Raw genomic sequence first — 6000 nt, 5'->3', positions numbered from 1 at the left:
TGCTGCTGGGAATATGATTCATTATCTGTCCTTATCGAAAGCTGATCAAAATTGAGAAACTGTGTAAGTGCTTGTTGCATGCAAGTAAACAAACCTTTCTGTTTTAATAAATTATTTATAAATTGCTCTTAGGAGCAATAAGCTCTTTCTGTGCTGCCAGCTTAAAATTGTCCTCACATTGAAAATCACGGCAAAGTTTCCAAATGCAGTTGCTGCACAGTGTAATTTTCAGTTTGCCAGTTTTATTCAATTTAATGAAGAAAAGAGTAAAAAAAACCTAAAGGTAGGATTATGCTTGTCACCTTTCCATAAAAACACCTGCTAATACGTGCATTTACTGTGTTGCAAAAAAACACTTTAAAAAACCAGACACCAAAGCCAGGAACATCCCTTTATTTTGTTTATTTCAAACTGGGGAAGATTAGTTGCAAAACTACAAAGTAGGAATTACCTATCACAGTTCTTGCTCAGGCAGGATCTTTGAATATTTCAGCTTATTAAGAAGAAAAATCACCGAAGAAAATTTTCATTGTTGTTTCGTTGTACCATGCAAACAAGACAACGATGGATAAAGCATTGTGCCCCTCTTACTTGTAGTATCTATATTTGTTCACTGAAGTTCTGAAGTGATGAATCCAGTGCAGAAAATTCTTGGCAGAAGTCAGTATCAGTCAGTCCTTTGATATTCTACAGGTACAGCGTTTTAAACAACTGCTAGTAATTCCCAAGAGATTGCTTTTCTGTAGGTGTTCTTTTAATGGATAAAATCTGTATTTAAGTAATCAGGTGAAACACAAATGGAAAAGTTACAGCTCTCCATTAAGTTTGAGGAGTTTTGTACCAGAGTGTTTTCTGTAAAATTAAGGGAACAACATTTAGCAATTAGCTTACAGAGACTTGAACATGTATTTTTTGAAGCTATAGCTATGCTTCATTATAACCCAGAATTAAATTAGGGAAAGGATTAATGGCAGAATAAAGAAGTATCCTAGAATTTCAGGACCCTTCCATTTTGCTGTCACTAGGATATGCCACTGCTAAATGCATTTCTCATTTCCATGCGTGAGCCAAAAAGCTGTCCTCCTGGGTTCTCAACTTGGGGGAGGGGAGGGGGTGTTAAAGCAGACAAATACATACACATTTTCTCTTTAGTGTGATTATCTGGTGTATTATACAGTACATTGATGTTAGTGCATCAAAATCATATAGTGCAGATAAAATTCAATGATATATTAGACAGCTCGCTTATCTTCGGTGTCATTCTGGAAAATACACGGAATACTTGGCTAGTTCACTGCTTGCTAAAATGACCACAAAGTGCTTTCAGTCCCTACAACACAAAGGTCTATAGAAATGCAGAAGACTTTTAAAACTCTTGGAAAGAATTCTAGCTCTTTTGACACTTTTTATAAAAGCATGCAAAAATAAAATGGGGGAAACAGTTTGTCATAAACGTTATCACAAATCAGAGATGTTCTCCTATCTAGCTAATTCCTTTTTTTTAATGTTGACAATTAGATATATTTTGTTTCTAAATGTTCCAAACCACAGGCTTAGAATCCCAGTCCAGTAATATTATCCCATATTAAACATACCTATTTCAAGAATTTCATTTAAATATACATTGAAAATGGAAATAATATCCCTATTGTATTTCCTTTATAACTTGTGAAGTGAAGCATAGCATACAAATGGTATTCTCAGTATTTCAAATAATTATCTTCTTACTGTGTAAGTTCTATTCAGCAAATAAAACCCATCCAGTTTTGTGGTAGATGCAGATCCTGATTATTACATGTTGACAAGGTCATATATCTATTAATTGGATTGGAGATGGGATACAAAATTGCTGTAATTATTGTAATTTTCTAGCTAATTGCAGGGTTGGCGGTGAATATTTTACTTCTAACAAATGAAAAACAGTATTCCGTCTGAAATTGGTTTATAGCATTTTAGACATTTTGTTTTACATCTCTGGTGCTTTTTGCTCGCAAGCTGGGCTCTGTTTCGCAGCAGTCTGCTCGCAGAAGCGTAGCTTTGTGCCATTCTGCTACCGCTCACCTGCACCCGAGGGGTATGGAGCCGTCTCCGTTCGGAGGCAGCATCTCAGCGCATTAGGCTGGGGCTTAAGGGCCTGCTGAGATTTTCGTCTCTTTGTTCTGGTTGCCATGCTACCCCTTTTGTTTGTTTATAGATCACGCCATCACTTCTCTCCCAGCAAGGGAAAGGTTAGCTAGATCAGGTCCAGCTGGAAAAGTAATATTCATCTGGATTCCCTCTTCTCCCATGCACAAACACAGCCTGTACTTTGGACGTGGGGGGGTTGTGTCAAATTGAATCTTCCCATCTAAAAGGGGAAGCAAAAATGAGGCTGGCCCGTACCCCCTGTGTTGTTTTGCAATGTGAAAACACAATTCGTCGATACAAACAGTTGATTTATTTATGTTTCTTATCTAGCTCTTTCTCTTTTACTGCTTTTCTGTTGCCCAAGTTAGACGTCCTCTTGTTGTATTTCATCGGTTGAGCTGCATTTTTTTCTCTAAGCATACAGTAGACAAGGCGTTTTTTGTGTGTGCCTGCGTGCTTTCTGAGAAGAGGCTGGAAGCTCGCTGCAGAAGATTGTTAAAGCAGACTGATGTTTATTCCCTGCTGAAATATAAACTGGAGGCGCAGGTGAAAATTGCCAAACCTAATGAGCAATTTGGCAGATAAGACAGGATGTCAGGCGGTGACAGTTCAGCAGCGGGTGCACTGCCTGTGAACCAAGTTGTTTGTTTCACAGTACTGCATTTAAATATTGTAAATAAAATCCCTTTCCAGCTACATGAGGTATTGTGAAAAGGGTCATCTCTGTCTAGTTTTCCTTTGAAGTTATTTAGCTCTGTTAAATAACCAAGGGTGGTCTTAGTTCTTGGTCTTGGTGTGATTATATGTTACAAGTCTCTAAGTGTTTTAGCCGTTACAATTAAAAAGCATTTTTAATATATAACATTACTGGAAAAATATATTGAGAGGTTTGGAGGGCTGATTTTTTTTTTTAAATTTTATTTCCCTGGCCCAAAGTAGAGAAGAGTGAGGGGGCTGGGAGGTCTTCTTTCTTTCTTTAGCTGCTTAATGGGAGGGTATCGAGAAGATGAAGCCAGACTCTTCTCACATGGGTACATTATTGCTGGAGGCAACAAACACAAGTTGCAGCAAGGAAAATGCCAGTTAGATATTAGGAAAACAATGTTCACCTCAAGAGTGAAACAGGCTGCTTGGAGAAGTTGTAGCATCTCCATAGAGATGGACAGAACTTGACTGGACGTGGCCCTGGGCAGCCTGATTTAGCTGGTTCTGTTTTGTGTGGCAGGGTTGGACCAAATGACCTCCAGAGATCTTGTCCAATCTCTGCAGTAACTGTGTAATTCTGTGACTCCAAACAGTTAATAAAATTAAAGTGTTTGCTTCTTGAAGCTATTATTTGTAAAAGCAAACGATGTTCCTAGTGAAACGTTTAGCAGACAGTTGTGCAAGCACGTTGTGCACGTACAGCTTCCCAGCAGAGTTTGGCACTGGAGTAGTTTGTGCCGGTGTGACACAGACCGTGCTGTTCACAAGACTGCTGCTTTTATTTTCAGGATGCTTTCGCTAACTATGTCAGTGCCTTAAAAAATGAGATATGGGGTAATTATAAGGTTCTCTGAAAGGCTGAGGAGTGAGCATCTCCCTGAAACACTGGCCAGAGGAGTGTAAGAGATTACTAAGAGCTCGCTGAAAATGGTGTACCCCAGTGATGTATTTGCTCAAGTCATCTGTATCATATATTTTAGTAGGACTCTCGGCATCGGTTTCATATTCTGGTCACAGAAGCAGACTTTCAGGGGGGAAAAAAAAGGTTGAAATGAGAATACTATGAAGTGAGAGCACAGCTGGCTGTGAAGATGTACTAAAAGTGCAGAGGAGCAAAGAGCTTGCTGCAACTTCACACCTTTGTGTACCCAGCATGGCTGTTGCTGTAAGGTTCCCTGCGTGCATGTGTGTTCTTACCCTGCAATAAGCACGCGTTCATTCCTCCCAGGCAAGAGCATGCATGCAGACTTTCACTGTGAATTTGCTGAGATATTGAAGTTCATGACCCTGCTTGCCTTTGAATTTGTGGATATCTCTGTGTCCTCAGAGTAGTTTTTAGTAGTTCACTGGCAAATTAGTAGGGCATACTAAATGCAGTCCCTGAGGGCTCTCTTAGGTTAAGGACTGTTCAGTATTTTAATAAATCTGAACTGGAATATAGAGTATTGTATAAAAAGCTAAGATGGAGTTTCAAGCACTTCGGATGTCAAGGTTTCAGTTCAGCATTCACTTCATACATTTATAAACTTCTCTGAAATCAGTGAGATGCACGCAGTCACTGTGTTTGGAAGAAAAAAAGCAATTTGCAAGGCTGTGGTAGTGAACAGCCAGTACACAGCCCTGCCAGAAGGATCTGGGCATTACAGCATTGTTATAGAGCATTATTATAGAGCAATATTATAGTGCGTCTGGGCATTTGGCTCCTCCGTGAAAGGATCAAAGGCAAATGCTGTTGTGGGCTCACTGGAGTAGTTGTGAGCAGGACGACTTTAGCTGAAGTGACCAGCTCTGGTGCCAGACTTGGAGAAATTGTAAACAAGTTGGAGAGAGCTGAAAGAAAGCAACAAGAGTAAGATGCTTTGAAGACTATGGCCAAGCATTGGAAAGACTGGTTTATTTAGTTAAGAGAAAAACTGATAGGGTCCAAGTCTTCAAATGTGTTAATTTTTTCTCATTCTCCATGTCTGCTAAAAGAAGGGCGGTTGGCATTTCCTGGGGAAAAGCCATTTTTGGTAACTTGTAGGCCTAAAAAACATTTTTACACCTCCTGTAAGAAACAAGTCTTTGTGGGAATGGTTCAGAGGCGTGTTCTGCACGCTGCCGAGCGGTGCCATGCGCTGTGCTGTAAGGCAGGAAGGCAAGCAGCTGGTGGTGGCAGATCTGTCCTCTTCCTGGCTAAGCCATCGGGTTGTTTGGTACCCATGGGCGAGCCACTTCTTGCGTCCATTCTAAACATGCGTGTGTCTTTTCTTAGCATCTCACAATTTCAGTGTTCAAAAAATCCAGTACTAAGCAAACCAGTTAAAGGTGTGAGCGCATAAATATGTGAATTTCAAGTACTTTAAAATTGCTGTTTTAAATATGGCACTTCACTGATTTGATACAAGTATTTGTCTAGAGTCCCAAATGCATATTCTGAGAATTAATTTGTTAATATTTCTAAATACCTTTGTTTAATGGTTTGGAGCACTGCAGGTTAGTATGTTGGCAAAGAACTGCAGAGGTGAGTTCGTGGTCATTAGAAACTTTTTCATTCTTGTTTATATCTCTTTGACTCCTTATTTAACTTTGAGTCAGCTTTATATATGGAAATAAAGTCATTTTCAAGTGTTGAAGAACTAAGGAAGCAAGAGATTAGAAGAGGGAGGAAGAGAAAGATGACTTCATCAAAACCCAGATGTTTGGAGCTTTATCAGATGGCGTTATCTGTAGAGTTAAATAGCTGCTTAAAAAATGTAGAGAAAGTCATCCACGCTTACAGTGAACGATTATGGCTTTGCAGGCAATGCTTGCTGAAGTCAATGGGAGGTTTGCCACTAGGCTCCATCGAACTTTGGGTCAGGTCAGCTTTCGACAGTGAGTCTCCTTGGTCAGGAACCTTCACTGGTGACCAGCCAGTGTTCAGGTACCCATTGTTCCAGTGCAGTTCCAGGAATGAATTCCAAAAGGTCATCATTCCCACTTTTACTTCCTTGCCAGGTTCTCAGATGTTTCCTTTACCATGTCAGATAATACGAAATGAACCTCAAACTTGAGGCTTGCACTGAGCTGTTGGCAGCTGAATAAGGAAGGTTTCTCATGCATCAGAGTTGGAGGAGAAGATTTAGCAAAGTCTGTTTCCTCACCTTCTGGTGCTCTCGCTGTTCAGGAATTCTTATCGCATTTATC

At 39.9% G+C, this 6000-nt stretch overlaps 1 protein-coding gene across 1 annotated transcript in view; it reads left to right on the top strand.

The window, feature by feature from the left end:
• Positions 1-6000, top strand: part of PARD3 (par-3 family cell polarity regulator) — a gene marked incomplete at its 5' end in the record, with an annotated part of 308728 nt that overhangs the window by 264 nt on the left and 302464 nt on the right. The window lies entirely within an intron of this gene.

Source organism: Egretta garzetta, unplaced genomic scaffold, assembly GCF_000687185.1.
Source record: "Egretta garzetta isolate BGI_Z169 unplaced genomic scaffold, ASM68718v1 scaffold369, whole genome shotgun sequence".
Taxonomy (NCBI): Eukaryota; Metazoa; Chordata; class Aves; order Pelecaniformes; family Ardeidae; genus Egretta; species Egretta garzetta.
The sequence above is the reverse complement of the archived record's forward strand: the minus strand, read 5'-3'. Positions and strand labels throughout refer to the sequence as shown.